The following is a 14,991-nucleotide window of genomic DNA, read 5'->3' as shown; positions in this document are numbered from 1 at the left end:
AAAGAATTAAATTTCCCATCCCAACCAAACAGCTCAGTGACAAGGGAGCTGCTCAGCTTTTCACAGCTAAAATATTCATCTACAAGATTAATATTAATGAGAAAAAAATATTTCTACTTGTATTTTAAATGTAATTTCAATGCATTATTAAAAAACATCACCAAAAGCAGAAAAGCACTGCACCAACAGAAACCACCCAGCACCTCTCACTAATAAATTGTCCAAAGCTCAATTTAAATCTTTCAAAGAGAACCAAGGAGAGATTGGGAATTTCCAAGCACTGATCTGGTACCCAGGGACACACCAGGAGAATTCTGATTGTGAGACTGAGAGGGGCACTGAATGAAAAGCTCAGAGCAAGAAGGGAGATGTAGAGGACAGTAATTCCCAAAATCCCCAGAAATACAAATTTAACACTGCACACTGCTCCCCCACTCATCAGCACAAATTGTGGGAATTGTAACATCAAGAAGGAAGAGCAAGAGCTGCATTTTATTTATGATTTCACATCTGCTTTCTATAATTTTAAGAGTTTGGTCAGGTGTGTGCAGAAACTGCTCTGTAACAGAAGTTTGCTTTTGCCGCTTAAAATTCTTTTTAATTTCATAATCATTAAGTTTCACTTTTCCCCAGTGCTCACTTAGAGGTTGAGATTGAACAACAAGGAGGAAAGAGGGAGACAAAAACCAGCTGCATCTGGGCCCTTCTCTGCTGTAGTATAAAATAACACAAAATTACAGCTCCTGATGGAGAAGATTTTATTTGCACCTGGGCTCTGTCAAACAATGAGAGTTCTGCACCGAGCACACGAGCTCCCAGTTATGATGGCTGCAAATAAACCCAAATCCAAGATTTTATTCTTACAATCTGTTTATACAGATAGGATTGGGATGTGGTTTTTTATCTGTGTGTTCATGTTCACAGATAAATGTGATTTATCTCTCACTGGGCAGATTTGGGAGCTGCTCTTTCCTTCCCAAACTCCAAGGATGGGCCTGGAACTCCCTATCAATGGAATTCTTTGTTGAGACAAAATTCACTCTCAGCCTAAATTCATTTGGTTCCTATTAAAAACATGGAGGCCAAACGAAATGAAAGCTAAAAATACAATGCCATAAACCAAACATTTTCCACCAGCTCCCCCCTCTCCTGTGATGATTTGAGCCATGATGCTCCACCTGAACACTCAATATTGGGATTAAAATATTTTACTTTAGCTGTGTTTGTGAAGCAAGGCCAAATATTCACTTTCTGGAGGAACAGAACATGATTTTCAAACTTTTTTTTCCCTTTCTTTGTATAAAATCTAATGATATCCAATTAACTACCTCTCTTTTTGAGAAGTTTCCAGTTGATACGCTTTTTTTTTTTTAAACTGCAAGCAAGTGAGGATTACACAGGCATAAAGCACCAAATTTTTAGAGGAGCCTGTCTGGAGCAAAACCAGACATCACACCTCCAATATGACTAAAATCTGCTTTTTTTTTTTTTTTCCCCCAGAATTGCCTGCTCCCAAAGGAGTGTTACAGAACACAAATAGAATCTCAAATGTATGTATTTCATCCCTATGGATTTTCTATTAGGAAAGGAAATATTTTAATGAAGGGTTGTCCTTTGAGTTCAACTTGAAATATAAAAATTTACACAATACAGACAAAAAATATCTCCATGTCCTCCTTGTCTTACACAGCTTTGCTCAGGTGTTAAAGGTGTTAAATTCAAATTAACCACTGCAGAGCTTCCATAGCATCTCTTGCATCCAAGAGAAGCAATATTTAACATGACCAAAAATAAAATATAAAAACATATATATAAATATACAAGCATAAAAATATATTTACTTACTGTAAATACACACAGCATGCATGAAAAATGATGTTACCTACTATCTTTACTCATTTCAAACCCTACCTTTTAATTGTAAAATACTATATACTAGCTCAATCTTTCATTAAAATGCATTGTTTTCCCTTAAAAGCACAGTACAATGACTTTTCCTCTAGGAAAAGTTTGAAGAAATGAGAGGAAAAGATGCAAAAATTTGATAGAGAAATGAGGGAAGAACATCTCTTGGTGATCACAGAGAAAGTGGAGAGGATGAAGAACACATATTAGATCTCATTAAATAATTTTAAAAAATTAAAAACCCAAAAATAAAATAAAATAAAATTAGAAATAATAATAATAACATTTCAATGCTGCTGTCATTAATATTTAATAACATTCCCACACTGCACATTCACTCCTGGAGTCCTCAGTGTTTCCCTTCCAGACTTAAGGAAAGGATTGGAGAGGGATTTTCTAACAAGTGAAACAAAGGGAACAAACAGAACTTTCAAACACAAAAACCTCCTCACAACACATTCCGAACCTGGAAATACGTGAAGTACTCAAATTAATCCAGTTTTTAGGAAGTTTTTAGAAAACTCCTTTAATATTAACCATTTACATTTAATTTCAGGCCATTATTTTCACCAGTGGTGTTTCAGTTCACAGGGTAAAACCCTTTAAAATCCCCATTTCTCCACTCCCTCCTTTCCCCATGGCCTGAAGAACTTCATAAAGATTTTATTGTCCTACAACTGAGGCACATTCTCATTTCATGTTCTCGTGAACTGCACTTACTTGGCTGGTACTTGCCTTGCATTCCCAGGATTCTGCACAGCCTGGAAATCTGTTTCAGTTTATTAACAATATTTTTATATTTCCTAAACTGAGACACGCTGCAAACCAGGAGATTTGGACTGCACAAAGCACAGAAGAACGTTTAGAAAGATGGCAGGTTTGGTAACTTTTGAAATTCCCAAGCAATCTGATTTTTAGGAGCCTCCAGAGGTTATTTTGGGTTTGGGTGGTTATTCAGCTGAAGAGAGGCAGAAAAAAGCTCATCATTTCTGAAAGATCATTCCAGAGACTCAGTCAAGTGCCTTATTTTTGTCTCCACTCTTCAGTGTGTTTTTAAAAACAAGTATTGCATTACATAAACACAGTGCATCATCTCAGCAGAAACAGCCATGCATAGGAGTGGATCCATTTTCCCAACTGGAATACTTCATCCAAAAAAGGGAAAGATTTTTAACAAAGTGCTGCAAGGTATCCTTATCCTCTTTATTGCAGCCCCACTGCTTTGAACATGAAGCATCTTAGATTTCAACCCATTCCTGGACTACACATCCAGCAACTGCTCATAAATCCCTGCCTAAATCTGAACCCAAAATTAAATTTAGCTCTAAAAAAGCACCGTGTGTAGGCAGAAAATTCATTTATCCAATGGGCAGCAGCCCATCCTGGGAAACAGGACAGCAGGGCCCAGGTCAGCATTCAATGAGTGACAAAAAATAATTCAGGATGGTATTTTTGTAGAGAAAATAATGAAAAACTAGAGTGAATAGGTTAAAAATAACACAAAATAAATTAATTATGCTCTTCACACCCAATTTGTTTTTATCTGCATCTCTCCTGGCTTTAGCAGAGCATTCCATTTGGGAACTGGGATGCCAGGAGAAGGATGGGAATGGGTGCTGGAGGTTTGCTCAGCACAAACCAGATTTGAGGGCTGGAACGAGGACTGTAAGGTGCATCCCAGATTTTGCTCCCTTTCCTCCCTCAGCTGCAGCAGAACAGTCTGGAAACAATCTTCCCAGCAGCTGCTCTCATCAACAAACTGTTTATTGTAAGAAAGTGGCTGGGTCAAAGGCTAAACGTCATCCAGAACTGAAAGCATAGCTGTAAAATAAAAAAAAAAAATACAGCAAAAAAAAAAAAAGTCCATGCATGTGGAAAAAAAAGCCCATGACATTGGGAAGGGAACCATATTCCATCTGAAAGGCCAACAGTCTCCTTCAACTCTTTATTTTTAATTTATTAAAACTCTTTAATTTGATGGAGCAAGGTTTTAGAACGCTGCACTCATTTCGAAACCTGCTCGGGGTTTCTGCTAAAACCAGAATCTGCAGTTCAGTCTGTACCTCGTGGTGAAAAAGAGCAAAATGGAGTTCTGCTGGAATATTCTAAAATGTTTTCTTAGTGCTGACTCAGCTCCATATCCACACACAACAATAAATAAAGATTTCTCTGATTTATTACGAACGCGCCGCCGACGCGTTTCACAAAAATCCAAGTTTAGGCTCAGTATTGGTAAAGGATAAAAATTTTATTTTAAAGCACAGGATACTAAAAACCACAGGGCAAAAATCTCATTTAGCAGCATGCAGCTTTGACTCTCAGAAATTAAAGAGTGCAGGAGAGGGGAACTGGTCCCACAGCAGCCCCGTAATTGGGACACGTTCGCTGCCCCAGCCCATAAATCTGATTTTTGAGGGGAAAGGACCCAGAGGAACAAGGTCCACCTTTGACACAACATCACCACGTAGCACTTCACCAAAAGGCTGATAAATCAGAGCTCTGCCAGGTGCTGATTTCTCCTACCAGAAAAAAGGTGTGAGGAATTACGGCTCGGGCGTTTAATTCCTGGTGACACCTACTTTGTAACAAAATTGGGATTTTTCTGAAGGAAAAGCCTACAGTAAATTAAACCTGGGCTAAAAATAAGCCTAGGCAGAAAGGAAAGGCCATTCCACTTTTACACTAAAATCTGAGCATTATGCATATTGAAGTGGGTTGAATTTTTTTTTAATTATATAATCAAAGTCATGTTTGGAAGAATAAATTAAGATATAAATCTAACCCTAAATGCTGTACACATATACATTAAATTACTCTCAAAAGTATTCTGTATGGACTAGGAAAAAAAAATACAGAAGAATTTTGTTCTTAGCTAATAGGGCAATAAATTAGATGCAATATATTCAGCAGCTTAAACAGCTATCACATAATACTATTTTTATTTGGTACCAAACCTCTTTTTTTTTTTAAACCAACAACAAAATTGTTTGTTGAAAATCTTGGAATTAGCAGCAGAATGATTAAAGTAAATAAAACCTAAGTCAATATTTTTTTTTTGCACTGATAATACCCAATTCTTAGCTGAAGGGTTTGCAGCAGGTTTGTTTTGCCTTTCAGCAGGGTTACACACATCAAATGTGAATGAATTTAGTGTTCATGAATATGAAACAGCAGCACAGGAGCCAAAGATTCTCCTCTCAGCGCTGCACTCACGCTTTAAACTCCAACAAGCTTTCAGCTGGACCTCATTTTTGCCTCTTCTGAGGGGGAAAAAAAAAAACCTCCCCACTCTGTCACAGTGGAGAGGTTTAGAGCTAAAGAAATCTCTGTGAAATGGGAAGGTGAAACCACAACACATTTTCACATGGACCACGGCTCGGGGATTACGGCACGGCCCCAAACTGATGCTCAACGTGGGCCATGGATTTTATTTTTTATTTTTTATTTATGGATTTTATACCCCTTTCTAAAACACACCCAGGTTGACAGAGTGGTTCACAAATTACAAAAGGAATATCGTGGAAAGGAAGAATTTTTGGGAATTATAATGACAAGAATACTCTTGGTCTGTTATCCTGCTCCAAAGACAAAACCCAGTATCAAGCCACCACTAACTAATTTTCATTTAAGATCTCTTTGCTAATCAAAGATATTTTTTTTTAAATTAACATGACAGCATGAGATTATTTTTTTAAGCTAAAAAAAAAAGTTTAAAAAAAATTTTAAAAGTAAATCTGCTTTTTATTTAGCAGAGTATCAAAGAAGCTTCATGCTACAAAAATCCATCGTATATACACACAGCAATGTAAAGCTTGGATAGAAAAGAGAGAACCCTGAAACAAGCCTCACTAATGTCCAGTCCATCAGAAATTAATAAATTTTTCTCACAAAACATGGTAGAAAATACAGCATTTAAACCCAGTATTCACCCAAGGCTCAGCTGTGAGAATGGATGACACAAATTCCATTTACAGCCAGCCCAGCTGCGTGCTTTTCAACCTGCTGTAATTATTTTCTCCTTTTTCAGCCTTTTCACATTCAACACCTTCTCCTGCTGGGATTGAACCTTGTTCAGAGCAAAAGGAATAAAGTTTTTCCCTCTAAGGAAACCCAGGAAGATGGAGACCCAATCCTATGGATTTAAGGATCCACGAATGAGCTCCAGAACCTCTGTAGGGAGCTGAAAGGATTTCGGGGAGAAATGGGGGAAGAAATGCCTCAAATCTAGTTCCTCCTTCAAAGCTGGACATAAAACTAATTTAACACTTACAAAATAAGGTCAAATTTTATGGAACACACCCAGGGTTTGCCTCAAGTCCGACACACCACGAGCTCCCACTCCGCGAGACCACGCTTGGATTCCCGCACTGAAATTCAGGATTTTGGGAAAACAGGCACTCAAAAAACCAGGCAATGACAGACCCAAGGCATGAGACTGAGAAACAGGCAGGGAGGAGCATTTCTGACCATGGCACATTGTTTATTCTGCAGGATTTGGGATTCTCCTGGGTTTTTTATCTACCCCTGCAGATATCTGTGCTCCAGTACTGTGCACAGGAGTTAATCCAAAGTACAACACAGCCCAAAGAAAACTCTGACTGAAATCAAACCACAGTGCCTGCAAACATCCCTCACTTCTGTTTTCCAGGACTCATCTGAATTGCACACCTGAAAAAGATGATTTTTCACTAAAATTTTGTATTAATCCAAGCAAGGATTCGCTTCGCTTTGTTCTGTCCAGGTTCTTGATTTCAGAACTGTTTTTGTTTCAGTCCTTGCTTTTGTTCTGACCTTGGCTATTTTTCATTTTAGTGTCACAAAAGGATCCAAAATTTTTAATTTTATCAAATATCCACTCCAAAGATAAACTCTGAACTGACAAAATATGAACCAACTTTGTTGAAAATCATTATATTATAATCATTAACAACAATCAACATAATGAAAATCATTATATAATAATTAGTCCCAAACTGAACAGGTAACTTCTAAAAATGAATTGTCCTGAAGGAAAATGTTTCAGGGATTACTTCAATCAGTATAAAATGCAAAAAAAGGAGTTTAAAATACACTTCCAGAATAGCTGCAGACAAACTAATGCACTCAAACCAGACAAAATCTGTATTAATATGTGACATTTAGTGATTAATTTATCCTTGGTTAAACAAGGACAGTTTGGATTTGTTTAACCTAAGTTCTGGGGAATGAGCAAAACAATTATCATTTAATTTTGAGTTTGAAGTTTGATACATGCTTTCACTTTGCCAAACTAGTGAAAAAAAAATCAGGGTTGTGACAGTGGCTGTGAAAGTTAAATTCTACCAGCAAATTATCAAATGTTTATAAGGGGAAAACACATCCTTGAACAGAAAGAAGAATTTTTTTTCTATAATAAGGGCAGCAATAATTACAATAAAGTTTAATGCAGCTCAAAAATGTCTAATCTGCTAATCCTGGGCTGCTAATTAAACAAAATGGATTGTGCAGGGTAGGAAAAAAATGGAAATACTTAGTGAAAAGTCCACTTCCACCTCCAAAAGTGCAGTAGAGATACCAAAAAAAAACCCTTATCTCTTCTGGACATTCAGAAACAGTTTGGTCTGAAACTTCAAATCCAACAATTTCCCTCCCATATGTTTTAATTAATTACATTAATTTCAGTATCAGTATGTGTTATTATCAATAGCTGTTAATATCAGTGTGTGTCATCAATATCAATATGGCTAAAACACCTATGAAGAAAAACCTCCCATAATTGCAAAAAGCTCCCAACCATATTGATTTAAAATAATGACAGCAAAATTTTAAATGTTTCCAGGTATAGCTAACAAAAACCTTGGAAATTCAAATATTGATTTTAATTTGCAGCTTACAGTAACTTTGAGAAAATTCCTCTCTCTCCAAGGAAGCAAAAAAAATAAAAAGAATTATTTGTTTTCAGCTACTGTATTTTCTTTTCTACCAGCAAATAATTGTACTGAGATACCAACACCTAAAAGACAGTTAGAAAATGGAAAATAACCATTCCAAAGTTCTCTCTGCAGCTGCTGCTCCTGACAGGGAGCTGTGCTACATTCACCAGCCCTAATACCAACAATTCCATCTTCCAGAGAAGAAATGTCTTCCAGACCAGAAAAATGCACGGGTAATTGCTCACTTCATGTAATAAGTTCTAAAGTCAAAACATGCCAGATGCAATTTTTTATTTAGGTCTTGACAATCGTGCATCAAAACACAATTATTGTTCCTTATCTTGCAACAGAATTTCAGAAATACCTCCTGGAATTAATTTGCATCGATTCTGGCTCCGTGGAAATGCTGAGACATGCTCCCACAAAGCAGTTTTTAAAACTCTTGAGGATCTTAAGATGGTTTTCAGTTCCTAAAAGTTGACTTTATTCCATAAGCAGGGAATATCCAGGCACAGCTCTTGAAATGAGACACTTTCTCCAACTGAGTGCTGCTCTTCCTTTCCATCATTTTAATAATGAGACCAATGTAATTTTTCTACTTCTATTATGACCTGTGCATCACTTGAATGGCAAATTACAAAAGAAATTGTGATTAATTTCTTTGTTGCAAGTGTAACATCAAAAAAGAATCACAAAAAAAAGGAGCCATAAGTGAATGGTTCAGTAATCCACATGAATATCCATACATATCCATAATCTCTTTCTCTCAGCAAATGAAAACAGCTTTATTTTCATTTTGTTTTTCTGTCTGAAGTTGTTAAGACATGGAATTCTGTAAGTAAATCTATATTCAAGGGAAAGAAGCTGACTAAAAATTTACATGTGGGTTGTTTGTCCAGCAAATGTTTTGAGATTCAGCAATCTGTGAACTCACTTCAAAAGACTTCAGTTTCTGAATGATCTAAACTCCAAATTTCTCATCACGTGCAAAAATCATAAATTTATTACCATTAACACTCTCAAACTGAAGAAAATATTCTTTTCCATGTTAAAAATCTCAGTATTGATCCTGCTAAGTTTTGGCTTTTGCTATTATTTTAATTATACATTTATTTGGGTTTTTTTACAAATTAACAAGTATATTCTGAAATGTTTTTTAATTAGTTCTTAAAATATTTCTTAGATAAGTTCAGCAGCACAATTTAGTACAGACTTGAGAAACACACACACTAGAGCAGGAAAGTGATTCTCAATAAAACAAGCTGTAAAAATCCAACGCTGTCCCACATTTCAGCAAAACCACCAGTCCAAAGTAGCACAATTTTTATAGCTAAAATTATGAGAGATGTACGTAACAACCAGCAGCTTGAGGGAATGCTAGAAATTGCAGTAATAAAGTTATTTTCTCCTTGTTCAATCTTACTCCTTACCTCTGCTCTTCAGCTGTTGCCCCATTCCCCTCTCTCCTCCTCCCTCACAGCCTCTGCTTTTTCATCTGCTATCACACCAGATCCACCAGCTCTTCCTCCTGCATTTTTTCTCTCCAAAAAAAAAAAAGTTCTTATCCTCATCAGTCAAGGAGCATGCTCTGATTTACACACTCCATGGAGAACTCTCATCCCAACTTTTCTCAGGGCTGGAGTTCTTCTCTGGTCTCCTCTGGGCCTCTGGCACTTGTCTCACTTTTATTACCTCATGTATTTAGTAATAGGTAAAGAAAGGAGATAATTTCTGAAAATTGAGGTTGACTGTATGACTAATACAATAAAATTATACACAGATTTGAATAATTATATATTTTAAATATCTTAACACACACACACAAGACTGTATATAGAATTATGGAATTATACAGGTGGAGGACCAAACTTCATCCCTGCTGTGGATCCTCTAGGAAATGCTGGCAGAGATAAAACTGTGACCAGCTGAAATTCCTGAAATTAAATCACTTCATCCTGAGAAGAACAGCTCTGGATGATCTAATGGTAAAATACAGGTTGCCCTGTACACAGGATACTTTTCCTGGTAGAAGAAAAATACATGTACCATGAAAACAGACAGTACAAGATGTATTCTGATTTTGGGGTTTTTTTGACTTCTGAGAAACCCTTGCCTCAATATTCCTGTAATTCCTTTGTCATTCATGTCACAGCCCAAGTGCCAAGTGAGTACAGTGGTTTATTAAAGTGGAACATGTTCTGCTTGTTGGGAACACCCACTGCAACCCCAAAAAAAAAGAGCTTTCACAGGACACTTGCAGTAGAAACCACAGCAAACTCTCTGATTTCAGCCAACAGCTGCTCTTTAATCAGCTTTTCACTCTAAGAACTGCATCGTGTCAGCCAGACAGGCACATGCCAAATTCCACTGCCCCTGCACCTGCAATTTCGTGATTTGCTCAACATGTCAGAAATCATTGCTGGAAATGAACTGTCAAAGGAGAAACCCAGCAATCTCTGGGGCAGTCCCTTCCCCATCAACTGCTGGCACTGGTCACACCTGATAATGGTTTTTTTTTGGAGTCACTGCCCAGTGACAAACTCTGAGAGCACCACAGTGTCTTTTAAATCAGTAACTCCAATTAAACTCCCATCTTAATTCTCCAGAATAAACTTCAATAATAAACTTTGTGTTGTAGACATTTTTTTTTCTGATAGCATTACTGCATAACTGAATTGTCAAAGGAATAAAATACATTTTCAGAAGACCTGAATATTGCAAATGCAGCATTTCAAAAGCAGCTGAATTTGCAGTTTTTCCTTTTTTGAAGAGCAACGTAACAAGATGCTTTTATTTCCTTTTGGTCACATACATTTAGTTATCTATATATTTACTCAACTGGTCCCTTTAATTAAAACATATGTTAATTAAATACATATTCTGGCCATAATTTACTTCGAAGTGCAGCTACAAAAGGAGCTCTAATGAATGTGTCAGACAAGCACTACAACAATTTCCCATTGTGGGAAGGAGGCGTCATTTCTGAGCAATGGTAACTCGAGAGCATCTCGCCAGGCTCCAGCTGATGCCAAGCCTGCTCTCATTTTCCCAGTCTCACTTCCATAAATTAGCTGCAGGCCCCATGGACAGTCAGAGAAGCTTGAAGGGTTTTTTTTTTTAATGTTTGGAAATCCTCCACTTTTGTCAGATCTTTACCAGTGAGGTCAGAGCGGTGCCAAATGGCCGCGGATTTGTCACAAGTCAGGGATTCCTGCTCTCCAAAATCCGCTCCAGGGCAGCCCTGACTCCAAAAGCTTTATCAGCAGTGCTGAAACAAAACCCACTTCAACTACAGCCTGCACACCAAGGCAGAACTGACAGCTGAATTTGGATCCATCTGCCACCGAGGGTTTGACTTTTTAACTTCAGATCCCCATCACAAACTCCAAGATCAAACTGAAAATAAGAAAGATCAGCCCCACCACTCTGCTGAGTAACCTGGGCTCAAGAAATGCCCAGGCCTGGGGCTGCTCTCTGTCATCTCCACAGTGAGAAGTCAGCAGCAGACAGAGATCACAAATGTTTTAAATATACATTACATAAGCCATTCTGGGGGGGATAATGAAATTTTCCATTCTCTCCAGTACAGAAGGAACACGCCTGGTGAAGAAAGTGGTTGTGAAGTATCATGCACACTGACTCCAAGCCAGCCTTGAAACATGAGAGAATCCAATTCCATGAGTGGCACTTTGGTCACATGCCAGCACATCATAATTTCACATCAGAGTTAGCTCCACAGAAAGATTAAATGCTACTTGGTACAAAAGGCATTAACTTTTAGTTCTCACAGCAGCATAAAGACCCTTTTTATGGAGATTGCTATAAACAACATACTTTCTTTCACTCCTCAAAGCTTCCTGCCTTTTCCAAACCATCCTCAGAAACATTTACTGAATCAATACATGGCCCAAAAGTTGTTTACAAACCATAATGCAAAGTAAGAATGCTGCTCATTATTATGTGCCTACAAATGTGCTTGTTTAACAGGAACAGCATGTTTGCTGCCACCAAGAAGGAAAACAAAATCTGAAGTAGAGAAGTGTAAAATAAAGGGAATCTTTGCCAGGTTTCCCTTTCCCTCTCCCCTAAATACAGGGGAAATATTGCCTGAAGATAAACAGAAAAACAGGAAAAGGTATCTTTAACCACCACCTGGAATTACTTGGCCCCACTTTTGGAATTCCCTTCATCTCCCATCAAGATTTCTTAATTGGAAATGTTTTACTGTACTCTGACACTACATGCCATCGGTTCTGTGGAATTTCAAAGGCTGCTTTAAAACTGAGGAAATATTATACAGGGCAGTTGCTGCAAACATGCAAAGATATTTTCATGCAAATCTATATTAAACACACTATGCATAAAATGCTTTCCATCCCTTCCCTGTTTTTCCCCCTGAAATCCAGCTCAGAAGTGTCCCCTGCTGGCAAACTTTCCCCTCACTACAGGAGATGTAGGAAAAGCATCAAGAGTTTTGGGAGCAACAGAGATTGGTGATTTTAACACAAGGACAGCACTGAAGTGGCTCAGCTGGGCAGGGACACTGGGCAGTGCTGGTGAATGCACTGGGAATACCTGCAGCATCCCAGCTTTTCCTTAAAAAAACAGCTCCAGGATAAAGGCTTCAAGAGTGAACAAACCAGGAGATAATCCAGCCTTCTAATAATTAGAGAATTCCAGAATGGTTTGGGTTGGGAGGGACCTTAAAGCTCATCCAGAGCCACCCCAGCCATGGGGACACCTCTCACTGTCCCAGGCTGCTCCAACCTGGAACTGAACATTCCAGGGATCCAGGGGCAGCCACAGCTGCTCTGGCAATTCCATCCCAGCCCCTCCCAGGGAACAATTCCTGCCCAAAATCCCATCCAGCCCTGCCCTCCTTCACCTTTACAGGAGGCACCAAGAACAAAGCTCATGTCAGCCAAATCCTGTTTCCCACCAGGATAAACAATCTCTCAATTGACCATTTGAATTTTTGTCTCACAGATCAGTAAAAAGCATTTTATAGTTTCACAGTCAACCAACTATAGGGTTAGTTTAAAAAGTTGCATCTGAACAAAGAGCCAAGAAAATTTTCTGGAAAATTTTTCCTGTGACTTTGTCATTAGTCCTCATCATCTTCTCCATGCCTTCTACCTGCAGTCACTTTTACTATTCCTGATATCATGGAATTATCAAGATTGGAAGAGAACTTCAGCATCCCCCAAAGCCTGTCCCCAAGGGCCACATCCAGCCTGCTCCTGAGCACTGCCACAGACAGTGACTGCAAACCTCCCTGGGCAGCTCATCCCAACCCTCACCACTCTGACAGGGAAATTTTCTTTCCCAATCTCCACCCTGAGCCTGCCCTGGTGCCATTTGAGGCCATTTCCTCTCCTCCTTTCCCTGCTGTTCCCTCCTGGCAGGGACTTGTGCAGAGCCACAAGGTCCCCCCTGAGCCTCCTTTTCTCCTTTTCTGTGCAAGACTGGGGAGAAAGAATAAAAAGATGCTAAAATACAGAGAATTTATTCCACCATGGGGCTGTGTGACAATTGTTACAAATGTTCACTTGGGTACAAGAGGAGATATCACTGAGATACAAAAACCAGACCAAAGCAGCTCTGAATTGTTCAATTTGGACACAATCCCTACATAATTTCATTATCCTGAGTGCTAATGAAGCAAAAAGAGGAAGAGAATGAGGCACAGACTGTCCAAAACCACATTCTTGGAGAACAATTCCCTTCAGAACCACACTGCAACAGCAGCAAACAGCAGGAACCACGACCAGAATCCAGACACTGACACTTCCCATCAATGGCAACACTGAAAAAAATTTGCTTTATGATTTGTGTGGCCCTTGTGGGTTTGCAAGTTTTTGTCACAAAGAAACAAAAGTGAATTTGGGGAGGGGGAGAGGGAAAAACACAAAACCAGTAAATGCAAAACTCCCTGCACACACAGGCAACTCAAAGCCTTGGAGCCCAACAAATTCCTTTGAATTACTATGGAAAAGAGCCCTGAACCCATGGAGTTCAATTACAAATGTTTTTAATTGATACACAGCTATCAGTCCTCTAAAGCCATTCCCCAAAACCAGTAAGGTGCTTCAGCAAATACACATTTTTATTGGTACAGATGCATTCACATTGCTTCATCTATTTTTTTTTCCCTTGAAGCTACTTTGCCTTGAAAGATATTTTCATTTCTAGCCAAGAAACAAACTGGGAAAAGCTTTGAAGTACAAAGCTTTTTGCTCATTTCAAATAATACAGATAATACATTAAAAAGTAAAAAATATTAGACACAAATGATTTATCAGTGATTTATTCAAGTCTCTCACAGCCTGTTGCACACTAAATATTTTACTCAGCTCTCATGTTAATTCTGAGCCAGAGAAAAGAGCAAATTTCCTTTCTGGAATAAATAATTCCAAAGAGCTCTTGTTTTTTGTTCTACTGTCTATAAGGCAGGGATGATGCTCATGCTTTGAGGATAAGAGAAAACAAGCAAATCTCCCATTTTGTAGATTAAACATTTTTACTTCACTTATAAACCAAAAACTCAGACAGCAAAAAAGATTCTGGAGTTTCAATATAACCACCCCTGATTTTAGCAATGAAAAATTTAAAATAAACCCTGAAGTTGAATCTCAAGTCCTACAACAGCCATGAATATGTATGGAAATATTTCAGAAACAATTGTCTCAAAATGTACCCTGAAATCAGGGTTCATTATAGTGTTAGCTGAGAGTTCAGATTTCCCATCCTCAAAGGAAGATTTATTCAGGATAAAGTAACTCCACATTTTCTTGGCTGACATAATGGACCTGGAATTTCAAAGCAGACGATGCCACCCCAGAACCAAGACATGGAAATCTGCCCTGAGCTGCTTCTGCTCCAGCTACTGAGTTACTCAAATACACCAAAAAAAAAAAAAACAATTCAGCCTGAGGAGTTTTCCACTCAAGTTTTAAGATGAGCAAATGTGTGGGTGTAACAATTCCTAATGGGAATAATCAGCACTGGGACAAATCTCATTTTTCAAGGAGTTAAATCCTGGGTTTGAAATCCAGGCTGAAACTCCCGGCAATAAAACACAATCCTGGCCTTTCTGTCTGAAAAATTATCCTTGGAGATGGCTGAAAGAGCAAATATTTGAGAGTTTAAGGGGCAAAGCTGCAGAAAAAATCAG

The 14,991-nt window shown here is 38.3% G+C and overlaps 1 protein-coding gene across 2 annotated transcripts in view; it reads right to left on the bottom strand.

Annotated features, from left to right (window-relative positions):
- Positions 1–14,991, bottom strand: part of HLCS (holocarboxylase synthetase) — a 112,068-nt gene that overhangs the window by 80,660 nt on the left and 16,417 nt on the right. The gene's annotated exons all lie outside the window — the stretch shown is intronic.

Source organism: Catharus ustulatus, chromosome 2 (assembly GCF_009819885.2).
Source record: "Catharus ustulatus isolate bCatUst1 chromosome 2, bCatUst1.pri.v2, whole genome shotgun sequence".
NCBI classification, from domain to species: Eukaryota; Metazoa; Chordata; class Aves; order Passeriformes; family Turdidae; genus Catharus; species Catharus ustulatus.
This window is presented reverse-complemented; position numbering and strand designations above follow the sequence as displayed.